Source organism: Mus caroli, chromosome 13 (genome assembly GCF_900094665.2).
Source record: "Mus caroli chromosome 13, CAROLI_EIJ_v1.1, whole genome shotgun sequence".
Classification (NCBI taxonomy): Eukaryota; Metazoa; Chordata; class Mammalia; order Rodentia; family Muridae; genus Mus; species Mus caroli.
Genome location: NC_034582.1, coordinates 89,856,991 through 89,871,147, shown reverse-complemented (window position 1 = coordinate 89,871,147; position 14,157 = coordinate 89,856,991).

Sequence of the window (14,157 nt, the reverse complement as noted above, 5' to 3'; positions counted from 1 at the left end):
TCCTTAAATTATTCCACAAAACAGAAACAGAAGAACAATTACTCAATTCCTTTATGAGTCCACATTATTCTGATTATTTTAAACATATATAAAGACACAAGAAGAATGAAGACCAAAGTGTGGACACTTTGCCCCTTCTTAGAATTGGGAACAAAACACCCATGGAAGGAGTTACAGAGACAAAGTTTGGAGCTGAGACAAAAGGATGGACCATCTAGAGACTGCCATATCCAGGGATCCATCTCATAATCAGCCTCCAAACGCTGACACCATTGCATACAATATTTTGCTGAAAGGACCCAGATATAGCTGTCTCTTGTGAGACTATGCCGGGGCCTGGCAAACACAAAAGTGGATGCTCACAGTCAGCTATGTGGATGGATCACAGGACCCCTAATGGAGGAGCTAGAGAAAGTACCCAAGGAGCTGAAGGGATCTGCAATCCTATAGGTGGAACAACAATATGAACTAACCAATACCCCCCCCCCACCGAGCTTGTGTCTCTAGCTGCATATGAATCAGAAGATGGCCTAGTTGGCCATCAGTGGAAAGAGAGGCCCATTGGTCGTGCAAACTTTATATGCCTCAGTACAGGGGAACACCAGGGCCAAGAAGTGGGAGTGGGTGGGTAGGGGAGTGGATGGGGGAGCGTGTGGGGGACTTTTGGGATAGCATTGGAAATGTAAATGAAATAAATACCCAATAAAAAATATTATAAAAAAAAAGAAACAGCCCCAATGTGGACTTTTCAGAAGTCACCTGATCATATCGCTGAAGATTTATAGGCTTCAGCTTATGTTTGTTCCTGTTTTGTGTGTGTGTGTACAAAGTTTGACGTTGAGGTGGTCTTAATTTTCCTTCTTTAAACTTTACTGATAACAACATATAAAACATTGTAAAATGGAGAGGTAGTGAAGTGTACTGGTGATGTCTGATGAACAAAGACTTTTAAAGCTCAAAAAAAAAAAAGACTCAACAAAGAGAGTTACAGACAAATTTCCCTTATAAACAAGGATGCAAAAATTCTCATTAAATTACTTGCAAATTGAATCCAAAAATATATCCAAAAGATCATCCATTGTGATCAAGTAGAATTCTTCCCAGAAATGTAAGGATAGTTCAACATACATACATTGATAAATGTAATCCACCATATAGTTAGACTGAAATAACACACACACACACACACACACACACACACAAGACCATCTCATTAGATGCAGAAAAGGCCATTGGCAAACATCTAATACCTCTTCATGATAAAAGTCTAGAAAGATTGGGCATCCAAGAGCCATACCCCTACAGAGTAAAGACCAACATCAACATAATGGAGATAAATTCAAAGTAATTCCACTAAATCAGGAAAAAGGCTGTCCAGTCTTGCCATACCTATTCAATACAGCACTTGAAGTCTTAGCTAGAGCAATAAGACAACCGAAGGAGATTAAGGGGATGCAAATAGGAAGGAAAGAAATCAAGGTATCTTTTTTTGAAGATAATATGGTTTTATATATAAATGGCCCTAAAACTCCACCAGAAAACGTCTACAGCTAATAAACACTCTCAGAAAAGTGGCAGATAAAAAACTAACATAAAAATCACTAGCCTTCGTATACACCAATGACAAATGAACCAAGAAAGAACTCAGGCAACAACACCTTCCACAGTAACTTCAAGAATAACTCGAGGTTTCTCTCACCAAGCAAGTGAAAGACTTGTGTAGTGAAACTTTAAGACACAGAAGAAAGAAAGAGAAGATATCAAAAGATAGAAAAATCTCTTGTGCTCATGGATTGGTAGGATTAATATAATAAAATAGATCATCCTATCAAATGAAATCTACAGTTTCAATAAATCTCCATCAAACTTCCAACACAATACTTCACAGAACTTGAAAGAACAATTTTCAGCATCATATGAAAGCACACATATATGTACACACAACAACAACAACAGAAAAACCAAAAACCAACCAACCAGCAAGAAGCAAACAACAACAACCCATCCCTCCCAACAAAAACCAGGATAGCTAAAACAATCCTGAAAAAATAAATTCTGGAGATGCCACAACCCCCAATTTCAAATATACTGCAGACCAATTGTAACAACAACAACAACAACATGGTATTGCATAATAACAAACATGTTGATCAATGAAATCAAACTGAAGATGTAAGATGTAAGTTGGGGATACACACCTATAGACACCTGAATTTTTATAAAGAAGCCAGAAAAAACACACTGGGGAAAAAGCCAGCATCTTTACCTAATGGTGCCTGCCAAACTGGATGACTTCATGTACAAGAGTGCAAGCACTCCATGCTTGATACCATGCACTAAAGTCAAATCTGAATGGCTCAAGACCTCAGGATAAGGCCACTTGATCCACTGAATCTGTTAGAAGAGTAAGTGGGGAACAGCCTTGAACTCATTGGCACAGGAGAAGACTTTCTAAATAGAACACCATTAATACAACACTAAGCTCAGCAATTTATAAATGGACCTCATGAAACTGAAAAGCTTCTTCGTGGCAAAGGACATTGTCACAAAGAAAGGGAAAACTTTTTTTAAATCTATATCTGATAGAGGGATACTATATAAAATTAATCAAGAATTCAAAACCGGACGCCAAGAAAATAAATAAGTCAATTTAAAAGTGGGGTGCAGATCTAAATAGAGAGCTTTCAAAATATGAAAAACAAATGTCTGAGAAACACTTAAAGAAACACTTAAAGCAATGTCCTTGCTCATTGGGAAAATACAAATCAAAACTATTTTGAGATTTTTGTTTTACACCAGTCAGAATGGCCCAGATCAATAAAAACAACTCGTGCTTATGAGGATGTGGGGTAAGGGAACACTCATTCACTGCAGTTGAGAGTGCAAACGTGTACAGCCACTATGGAAACCAGTGTGGCAGTTCCTCAGGAAGATGGGAACAGATCTACCTCAAGATCCAGCTGTACTACTTTGGGCATAAACTCAAAGGATGCTTCAACCTTCTGGTAACAAGGACACTTGCTCATCCATTCACTGCTGCTTTATTTATAATAGCCAGAAACTGAAAAGAGCCTAGGTGTCCCTCAACTCATGAATAGATAAAGAAAATGTGGTACAAGTACACAGTGGATTATTATTCAGCCATTTAAAAACTCATGAAATTTTCAGATAAATGGATGGAGTTAGAAATGCAATCATTTTGACTGAGGTAACCCAGGTCCAAAAGGACAAATATGTTATGTATTTGCTTATATGTGGATGATAGCTGTTAAGTCTTCAATAAGCAGACTGCAATCTATATAACCATAGAGGTTATGTATAGATTTAGGGGTTGGGTGGGGGTGAGGAAGGATCTCCCTAAGAAGGGGAATTTAGTATAGATTATTACAGATGCACAGAGTCTGAGAGAGGCTGAAATAGTAGGAGCAAACAGGACGGTAGTGAAGGAGGGAATACAGGGTTGGACAGCTAAAATTATGGTCATTTGAGGAGTTGAACGGAAATCTAATATAGCAATGTGTGTGTGTATATGCATACATGCATGTGTTTATAGGTATATACGTGTATATATATATATATATATATATATATATATATATATATATATATACATATACACACACACACACACACACATACACACACAAACATAAACCTAAATGCAATTACCAAGTAATGGGGAGACAAAACTCTAAATAGACACTTCTTGCCACCAAATGAAACTTCTAGTTCGAGGAATTGCTTACATCTAATCAAGTTGTTGGCCCAAGGGATTCCATGGCTATTGTGAAGATTGGTTGGTCTCCACAAACTGGTGGTGAGTATTGGCTCACTTAGGCCAATTCAGGCAGATACTTTCTTTGTATACTGTAAATTTTGTAAACCCCAGAGGAACTCAAGTGGCTCGTCCCCCACTTGAGAGTTCCAGCAGTCAGTCCCCAGCCCTGTAATCATCCTAAAGGGTCTTTCCAACCCCAAGACAGGCGAGTGACCTGCAGGAAAAGAATCATACCAATCCCCGAGCTTGCCCCAAGTTCAGGTCATATAATCCTTCTAATCCCAGGCCACCCTGGAAGTTTTGCCCACCCTTCCCCAGGAAACCCTATATAAACCCTGCACTGCTTCTCACCAGAGAAGCAGCAGCCATCCTCCTGGCTTTTTCCCCTCATAAATAAATCTCTTATGTGAGGTTTGCTGTCCAGTGCGGCTTTGTGGTATTCCTTAGCTGAGACACTTTTCTATCCAATCTGTAAAGCTTACGGTAAGGATCTATTGGCGAAGACAACCCAATACCTAAATAACTTGTCAAAAAAGGAGAAGTCAATTGGTGCCTACCTGGAGCCTTCACTTCTACTGACATGTGTCAGAGTGTAGAAGGGACTCTGAACAGTACCCAAGAAGAAAGATAACCACCAATCCACATATAGATCCTACAATCTATAGTGGTGAGCAATCCACAAAATATGTTGCTACAATATTTGCACAAATGTTCTATGAGTGACCAACCATTCTCTGATTGGATTTAAGACCCACTCCATGAGATAGAACCCATGCCTGGCACTGCTCAGGTGGCCAAGGACAAGAAACTAGATAGGTCATGGACCTAGAAAAAAAAACAACAACAACTGAGATCCACAACTGGACAGTGCAGAGAGTGAGAGACCTTGGAATACGCAGTCCTAAATGGGATGTCTACATCAAATCTTCCCCCTGAGGGTTCAGGGAACTCGGTGGAAGAGGAGGCAGAAAGGGTGTAAGAGCCAGAGGGGATGGAGAACACTAAGGAAACAGGGATTGCTAGATATGGTTGACACACATGTGTGAACTCAGAGACTATGACAGCATCCACAGGGTCTGCACAGGTAGCCAGATGGGATCCCAGCACTGAGAAGGGAGTGCTCCATAACATAAGCCTCCATCCATAACTCAGAAGCTGTCTTCAATTGACAGACACTCACAAAAGACAAGTCTTACATACCCAGAGTGTCCCTGGGTGTGTAAGAGCAGGCCCAATCTCTCCAGCAATAGATGGTCAATACACAATGAATTCAATGGCATCCTTGGAGTTTTGTTTTGTCTCATAATGCTTTCTTTAGTCATCTTTTAAAAAGCCTTATGATACTTTCTTATATAGTATGGTTCTAATTTTGTTTTTATAGATTTTCAGTGTGTGTAGGTATGTGTATATCAGCATCTGCATTTTTTCTTATGCTTTTTCTTTGAGTCCTTTTCCTCTGCTTGTTTGGCCCTATTCTGGTTTATTTTAATTTTATTTTATTATTATTTTTGTCATTTTTTTCTAATGGGACAGAGGAAAAATGGTTTAGATTTGGGTATATGGGGAGGTTCTGGGAGAAGTTGAGAAAATGAAGCCATAATCAGAATATAACATGTGAAAAATATGTTTTCAACAAAAACACTCCCACCTACACGAAAGCAAAAGTCCAAACCTTTCTTTATAAACTTAGTCTGCCTCAAGTGTTTTCACTGTAGTAGCCAATGTGGGCTAATAACACGCTAACTACAAAGCTTTTCAATCAGCACAGACTGAAAATGAGAAGCTGTTTCTTTTCTGACACCTATCAAAATGCATTGTGATTGTGAAGAGCTGGAGTAAACAAAGGGAGAAGAAGAGAAGGTGGGAAGGAGCAGCACATCGCAGTCAAAAGCTAGTATTATAATTCCCACCGAAGTGTGACAGTGTGATTTAAGAGCTGACACCAAGATGATGTGGGTTGAGTGAGGCGGACTGTTCACTGCTGTTATTAGAATAATTGAATTTTCAGAAACAAGAATTTATAAGCAGCTGCCTGTATCCTCTCATCTATCTCCTCTGTTGTGACTCTCAGTGGGCCTCCTACCCTCTGCTTCTTCTGTGCTTTGAGTAGAAGGCTGGGCAACAGCAAGCCTCTTCTTTAAGCAGCATCAACTCCCAGTGCCACAGGGCTTTGGGGGCCTGAGTAGGTTACTTACAAACAAAATGTTGCTGTTCAGAAATGAGTCTTCCCAGCCCAAGAACGTGGACCTTCATGATGCATAAATCTAGCAAGCCTCTCAGAAAGCTGTGGTGTAAGGTCTGAGTCTCTGGGGTTGGCTGTGGGTCAGGATACTACAGTGGTCTTGGAAAGACACCAAAGCAGAAGCCAAGCAGATATTTAAAGGACTCATGCATCAGAGGAAACCAGGTCAGGGGCCTCCAGAGAGAAACAGGAAGGGAAGATTTGAAGCAAAGGGTTGGGGGTGGCTTCTGTAGTGTGTAACAGGCTCTGACAAGTTGACCTGGTAAGGACAAGGAGGAAGACGGAGCTTTTAAATCTCAAACTCAGAGAGAGAACTACTCCTTGCTACTTGTTCAGAGGCTGTTCTTCCAACTTGAGGAATCATAGAATCTGACATTTCTACCAGGCATCAAATAGTTCTCCTTCCTCCACAAAGATTAATGGAGTTTATTATGTTCATGGAACACCATGGTGGTAGCAAGGCCAATTCCTAACTGCTCCTAACCACCAGTAGATTTTTCATCTGACCTCATCTTACTTTGGCAAACTTTTTTTTTTTTTTTTTTTTTTTTTTAGGTATGAAGATATGTCTTGACTCTAGCTGCATATGTATCAAAAGATGGTCCAGTCGGCCATCACTGGAAAGAGAGGCCCATTGGACACACAAACTTTATATGCCCCAGTACAGGGGAACGCCAGGGCCAAAAAATTGGGAATGGGTGGATAGGGAAGTGGGCGGGGGAGGGTATGGGGGACTTTTGGGATAGCATTGGAAATGTAATTGAGGAAAATACATAATAAAAAATATTAAAAATTAAAAAAATAAATAAAAGAAAATAAAAGAAAAGAAATGTTCAACATCTTTAGTCATTAGGGAATTGCAAATCAAAACAACCCTGAGATTCCACCTCACACCAGTCAGAATGGCTAAGATTAAAAAAAAAAAAAAACTCAGGTAGCAGCAAATGCAGAGGAATGGATACAGAAAATGTGGTACATTCACACAATGGAGTACTAGTAAGATATTAAAATCAATGAAGTTGCGAAAAGATTAGGCAAATGGATGGAACTATAAAATATCCTCCAGAGTGAGGTAACCTAATCACAAAAGAACATACATGGTATGCACTCACTGATAAGTGGATATTAGCCCAGAAGCTTGCAGTACCCAAGATACAATCCACAAACCACATGAAACTCAAGAAGAAAGAAAGAAGACCAAAGTGTGGATTCTTGGATCTTTCTTAGAAGGGGGAACAAAATACCCATGGAAGGAGTTACAGAGACAAAGTGTGGAGCAGAGACTGAAGGAATGAACATCCAGAGACTGCCCCACCTGGGAACCCATCACATATGCAGTCACCAAACTCAGAACTTTTGTGGATGCCAACAAGTACTTGCTGACAGAATCCTGTTATAGCTGTCTCCAAAGAGACTCCACCAGTGCCTGACAAATGCAGAGGTGGATCCTCATAGCCTACCATTGGACTGAGCACAGGGTCCCCAATGAAGGATTTGGCAAACTCTTGTTGGGTCTCTATACACAGCTCTTATCACAAAGTTGGGAACACATGAGAAGCTAGCCAGGCTTGCTAAGATTTGTCTTTTCATTGTAAAATTGTAACAATGGTAGGAGTTGCTTTGTTGAAGGGAAACAGTGCAATGGGGTTCCTACAGCATTTGGACAGGGCCTTGGCCTATGGCATGCATGGCTTCTAGCATCAGGCTCAGTGTTGGTAATAACACCCATGTTGTCCTTAGTGTTAGTGTGTGTTATCTGCCCAGCTGGTGGGTTAATAGTGTTCCTAGATTTCCAGCTAACACTGGTGAACAAGAAATACATTTACTGGCTACTTAATGCTTGGATATAGAAGGCCCACAGGTGCATCCTTTATCTCTTTCTAACCTGCACAATGACATGGTGAACGAATAATTATGCCCACCCCTAGACCCTTCACACGAGTAAACAGGTTGGGGAAAGGAAAGGGCTGGCCCAATGACTTACAACTAGTAAATAGGGACCCAGACTTTTATTGTAATACTGTAAAATTCCTAAGTATCTATTCAGAGTAGGAGAAATAGGGGTGTGAATCCTGGCTTTTGTGGTACCTTGTTAGAGAGTCTAGGAAACATCGCCTACAGGGCTCACAGTGGGAAGAGGCCAACAGAGATCTTCTTCTTCTCCTGTAATCCATTATAGAGCTGAGCTTTCCCCAGCATATTTTCCAGTTCCTTCTCACATCCATTTGGATGTTTAATTTGAACAGTCATATCTTTTTTAAAAGGTTACCTAAACATTAGAGGCTCTTGAATAATTCCATAGTTCCCTAAAGTGACTTATGACCAATATAATAGCATATGAGGCTAAGCAGGTATAATTTCAAACTCCATCCATCTCTGCACCTCCTGCAGTTGTTCCATCTGTATCTGTTCTATAAACTACAATCCTACATAAGGGAGAGAGCTGAGGAGATAGCCCAGTCAATAAAAGCGCAAGCACGAAAACCTGAATTTGGAACCATAGAACCCATGAAAAGCCAGTATGGTGGTGCATATTTGTAATCCCAGAACTCCTGAGTCAAGATGGGAGGGAAAAGCAGGAAAAATTTCCCAGAAGCTCCCAAGTCAGAGTGTTGGGTGCATGCAGCGATGAACAGAAAACCCTGTCTCACACCAGGTAGAGAGTGGTGACTGAAATCTGAGATTGTCCTCTGACCTTCACACATAGACTGTGGCATGTCTGTGACTACATACACACACATCCATTACATGTACCACAAACAAACATATATAAAAGAAAGAGGGGGAGAGGGAGAGGAAGAGAGGGGAGAGTTTTAATAAAGAACCCTGCATAGGAGATATCTTGTAGAAGGCAAAAATAATGTTTACTGTCAAAACATAAAAGTTATACTTTGACATATTGTTTTGACATATTTTTCTAAGATAAACAGTTTTATTTTAAAGGGCATTTTATAATCTTATATAATGAAATTAGTGCCTATACACAGTAGCCTTAAAATCAAATTTAACCTAAAGCATTAAAATCAAATGTGTAAACTAACTGCATTAACAATCGAATACTCTTTATGCTATAACTGAGAGTACACTGCCCCCAGATTCTGATGATTTGAAGTAGTTTGGCATGGACCCTACCTCTTCTATGGCATATGTAATTGTGTATGCCATCTTGGAAAATACAAGACAGTTTTTCAATTTGGCAAATATCACTTATACAAGAGAGATCCTAGGGAAATACCATGATAGCATATTAAAGGAAAATGTTAAAATGCAAAACCAAGCCTGCAGTTGAAAATAAGTATATCAATGAATTATAGACACTTAGATACAGTTACTTTAGTTATGTTTTTCCTTTGGAATAAAATGACTTTGCTTTCTGTTTCTGTGTATGAGCTATTGGCAGATTTGTCCAATGTATTTCTGTGGAATTTCTATTCCATAGATAGACAGATCAGTAGATAGATAGATAGATAGATAGATAGACAGATAATAGACACATATTAGTGTAAGAATTATACTTACACTATAACTTATCCTATAACTACAGCATGACTTAGAGATGAGTAATGTGAATGAAAGTGAATCTGGGTAAAACACAGTTTTTAGAACACAACACAAAGATTGCTACTTATAGTTTCATACTATACATTTTATAGCTAAATAAATTTCAAACTAGAATTGTTGTCATGATGATTTGAAATGTGGACCAGTGAGGAGCAAAGGTGAGGAGAAAACAACATCTGTCCCCAACACCTGGAGTAACTGGGACTGGTAGGACCCAGGCACGCAGGAACACAACCAAACCAGTAGCATGGGTTACTTCTGGTTTGTCAGGGCCAGCGCCCTGAGCAGACCTTAGGCGCAAACTCCACAGCCAGCCCCACAACACCCAGAGGCAGCTCCACTCCCAGGCACTCTAACATGCCCAGGATCAAAGAATCCCAGGATCCTAGGAGCTTGGTCACATCAGAATCTCAAGGTCCCAAAGGCACCTTGACTCCTAGTAGCTCAGACACACCCAGGATCTCCGGATAGCAGGATCACAGAATCACAGAAACAGTTTGACTTGGAAGAGTTCTGACACAACCAGGATCACAGGGAGGACAGGCTCCAGTCAGACTAGGGCAGGTAGCACTAGAGATAACCAGATGGTGGGAGGCAAGTGTAAGAACAAAAGCAACAGAAACCAAGGTTACTTGGCATCATCAGAACCCAATTCTCCCACCATAACAAGTCCTGGATATCCCAACATACCAGAAAAGCAAGATCCAAATCTAAAATTATTTCTCATGATGATGAGAGAGGACATTGAGGACATAAATAATTCCATTAAGGAAATACAGAAGAACAGGTAAACAGCTAGAAGCCATTAAAGAGGAAAGACAAAAATACTTTAAAGAGTTACAGGAAAACACAATCAAACAAGTGAGGGAAAGGAACAAAACCATCCAGTGGAACTAGAAAAAATAAAGAAATAAACAAAAAATAAACAAAGGGAGATAACTCTGGAGTTAGAAAATCTAGGAAAGAAATCGGGAGTCATAGACGCAAGCATCACCAACAAAATACAAGAGATGGAAGGGAGAATCTCAGGTGCAGAAGATACCATATGAAACATTGACACAATAGAAAGAAAACATAAAAAGCAAAAGGCTCCTAACCCAAAACATCCAGGAAATCCAGTACACAATGGGAAGACCAAACCTAAGGATAATAGGTATAGAAGAGAGTGAAGATTTGTAACTTAAACAGCCAGCAAATATCTTCAAAAAGATTATAGAATAAAACCTCCCTAACCTAAAGAAAGAGATGCCCATGAACATACAAGAGACCTACAGAACTCCAAATAGATTGGACCAGAAAAGAAATTCCTCCCATCACATAATAATGGAAACACCAAATGCACTAAACAAAGAAAGAATTGTAATAGCAGTATGGTGGAAAAAGTCAAGTAACACTTAAAGGCAGACCTATCAGAATTACACCAGACTTCGCACCAGAGATTATGAAAGCTACAAGATCCTGGGCAGATGTCATACAGACCCTAAGAGACGACAAATGCCAGCCCAGGATACTATACCTAGCAAAACGCTCAATCACCATAGACAGAGAAAACAAGATATTCCAAGATAAAACCAAATTTACACAATATCTTTCCACAAATCCAGCCCTTCAAAGGATAATAAATGGAAAACTCCAACACAAGGAGGGAAACTACCCTAGAAAAAGCAAGAAAGTAATCCGTCAACAAACCTAAAAGAAGATAGCCACAAGAACAGAATCCTAAATCTAACAACAAAAATAACAGGAAGCAACAATTACTTTTCCTTAATATCTCTTAATATCAATGGACTCAATTCCCCAATAAAAAGACATAGACTAACAGACTGGATATATAAACAGGACTCAACATTTTGCTGCATGCAAGGAACCCACCTCAGGGACAAAGACAGACACTACCTCAGAGGAAAAGGCTGGAAAATAATTTTCCAAGCAAATGGTCCAAAGAAAAAAGCTGGAGTAGCCATTCTAATATTGAATAAAATCAACTTTCAACCTAAAGTTATCAAAAAAGACAAGGATAGGCACTTCATACTCATCAAAGGTAAAATCTACCTTGATGAACTCTCAATTCTGAACATCTATGCTCCAATTGCAAGGGCATCCACATTCATTAAAGAAACTTTAGTAAAGCTCAAAGCACACATTGCACTGCACACAATAATAGTGGGAGACTTTAACACCCAACTCTCATCAATGGACAGATCCTGGAAACAGAAACTAAACAGAGACACAGTGAAACTAACAGAAGTTATGAAACAAATGGATTTAACATATCTATAGAACATTTTATCCGAAAACAAAAGGATATACCTTCTTCTTAGCACCTCATGTTACCTTCTCCAAAATTGACCATATAATTGGTCACAAAACAGGCCTCAACAGATACAAGAAGATTGAAATAATCTCATACATCCTATCAGATCACCATGGTCTATGGCTGGTCTTCAATAACAACATAAACAATAGAAAGCTCACATACACGTGAAAGCCGAACAACACTCTACTCAATGATAACTTGGTCAAGGAAGAAAGTAAAGAAAGAAATTAGAAAATGAAGCCACAACATACCCAAACTTATGGGACACAATGAAAGCAGTCCTAAAAGGAAAACTCATAGCCCTGAGTGCCTCCATAAACAAACTAGAGAGAGCATACACTAGCAGCCTGACAGCACACCTAAAACCTCTAGAACAAAAGGAAGCAAATTCACCCAAGGTGAGTAGACTTCAGGAAATAATCAAACTCAGGGCTGAAATCAACCAAGAAGAAACAAAAAGAACTATACAAAGAATCAACCAAACCAGGAGCTGGTTCTTTGAGAAAATCAAAAAGATAGATAAACCCTTAGCCAGACTAACTAGAGGGCACAGGGACAGTATCCTAATTAACAAAATCAGACATGAAAAAAGAGACATAACAACAGAACCTGAGGAAATCCAAAACATCATCAGATCCCACTACAAAAGGCTATACTCAACAAAACTGGAAAACCTGGATGAAAAGGGATAATTTCCTAGACAGATACCAGGTACCAAAGTTAAATCAGGATCAGATTAATGATCTAAAACAGTCCCATTTCCCCTAAAGAAATAGAAGCAGTTATTAATAGTCTCCCAACATAAAAAAAAAGCCCAGGACCTGATGGGTTTTAATGCAGAGTTCTATCAACCTTCAAAGAAGACCTAATTCCAACTCTCCTCAAATTATTCCAGAAAAGAGAAACAGAAGGTACTCTACACAATTCATTCTATGAAGCCACAATTACTCTGATACCTAAACCACAAAAATATCCAACAAAGAAAGTGAATTTCAGACCATTTTCTATTATGAATATCAATGCAAAAATACTCAATAAAATCCTTGCAAACTGGATCCAAAAATACATCAAAATGACCGCCATTTTGACCATCATGACCAAGTAGGCTTCATCCCATGGGTGCAGAGATGTTTTAATATATGGAAATCCATCAATGTAATCCACTATATAAACAAACTGAAAGACAAAAATCACATGATCATCTCGTTAGATGCTGAGAAAGCATTTGACAAAATCCAAAACCCATTCATGATAAAAGTCTTGGAAAGATCAGGAATTCAAGGCCCAAACCTAAATATAATAAAAGCAATCTACAGCAAACCAGTAGCCAACATCAAACTAACTGGTGAGAAACTTGAAGCAATCCCACTAAAATCATGGACTAGACAAGGCTGACCACTCTCTCCCTACCTCTTCAATGTAATACTTCAAGTCCTAGTCAGAGCAATTAGACAACAGAAGGATATCAAAGGGATATAATTTAGAAAGAAAGAAGTCAAAGTATCACTATGTACAGATGATATGATAGTATATATAAGTGACCCCAAAAATTCCATGAGGGAACTCCTAAACCCGACAAAAAACTTCAGCGAAGCAGCTGGAAATAAAATTAACTCAAATAAATCAGTGGCCTTCCTCTACACAAAGAATAAACAGGCTGAGAAAGGAATTAGGGAAACAACACCCTTCACAATAGTCACAAATAATATAAAATACATTGGTGTGACTCTAACTAAGCAAGTGGAAGATCTGTATGATAAGAACTTCTAGTCTCTTAAAAAAGAAATCGAAGAAGTTCTCAGAAGATAGAAAGATCTCCCATGCTCATGGATTGGCAGGATTAATATAGTAAAAATGGCTATCTTGCCAAAGGCAATCTACAGATTCAATGCAATCCCCATCAAAATTCCAACTCTATTCTTCACAGAATTAGGAAGAACAATTTAAAAATTCATCTGGAAAAACAAAAAACCTAGCAAACACTATTCTCAACAAGAAAACCTCTTGTGGAATCACCATGCCTGACTCAAGCTGTACTACAGAGCAATTGTTACAAAAACTGCATGATACTAGTACAGCAACAGACAAGTAGACCAATGGAATAGAATTGAAGACCCAGAAATGAACCCACACACCTATGGTCACTTGATCTTTGACAAGGTTGCTAAAACCACCCAGTGGAAAGAAGACAGCATCTTCAACAAATGGTGCTGGCACAACTGGCGGTTATCATGTAGAAGAATGCGAATTGATCCATTC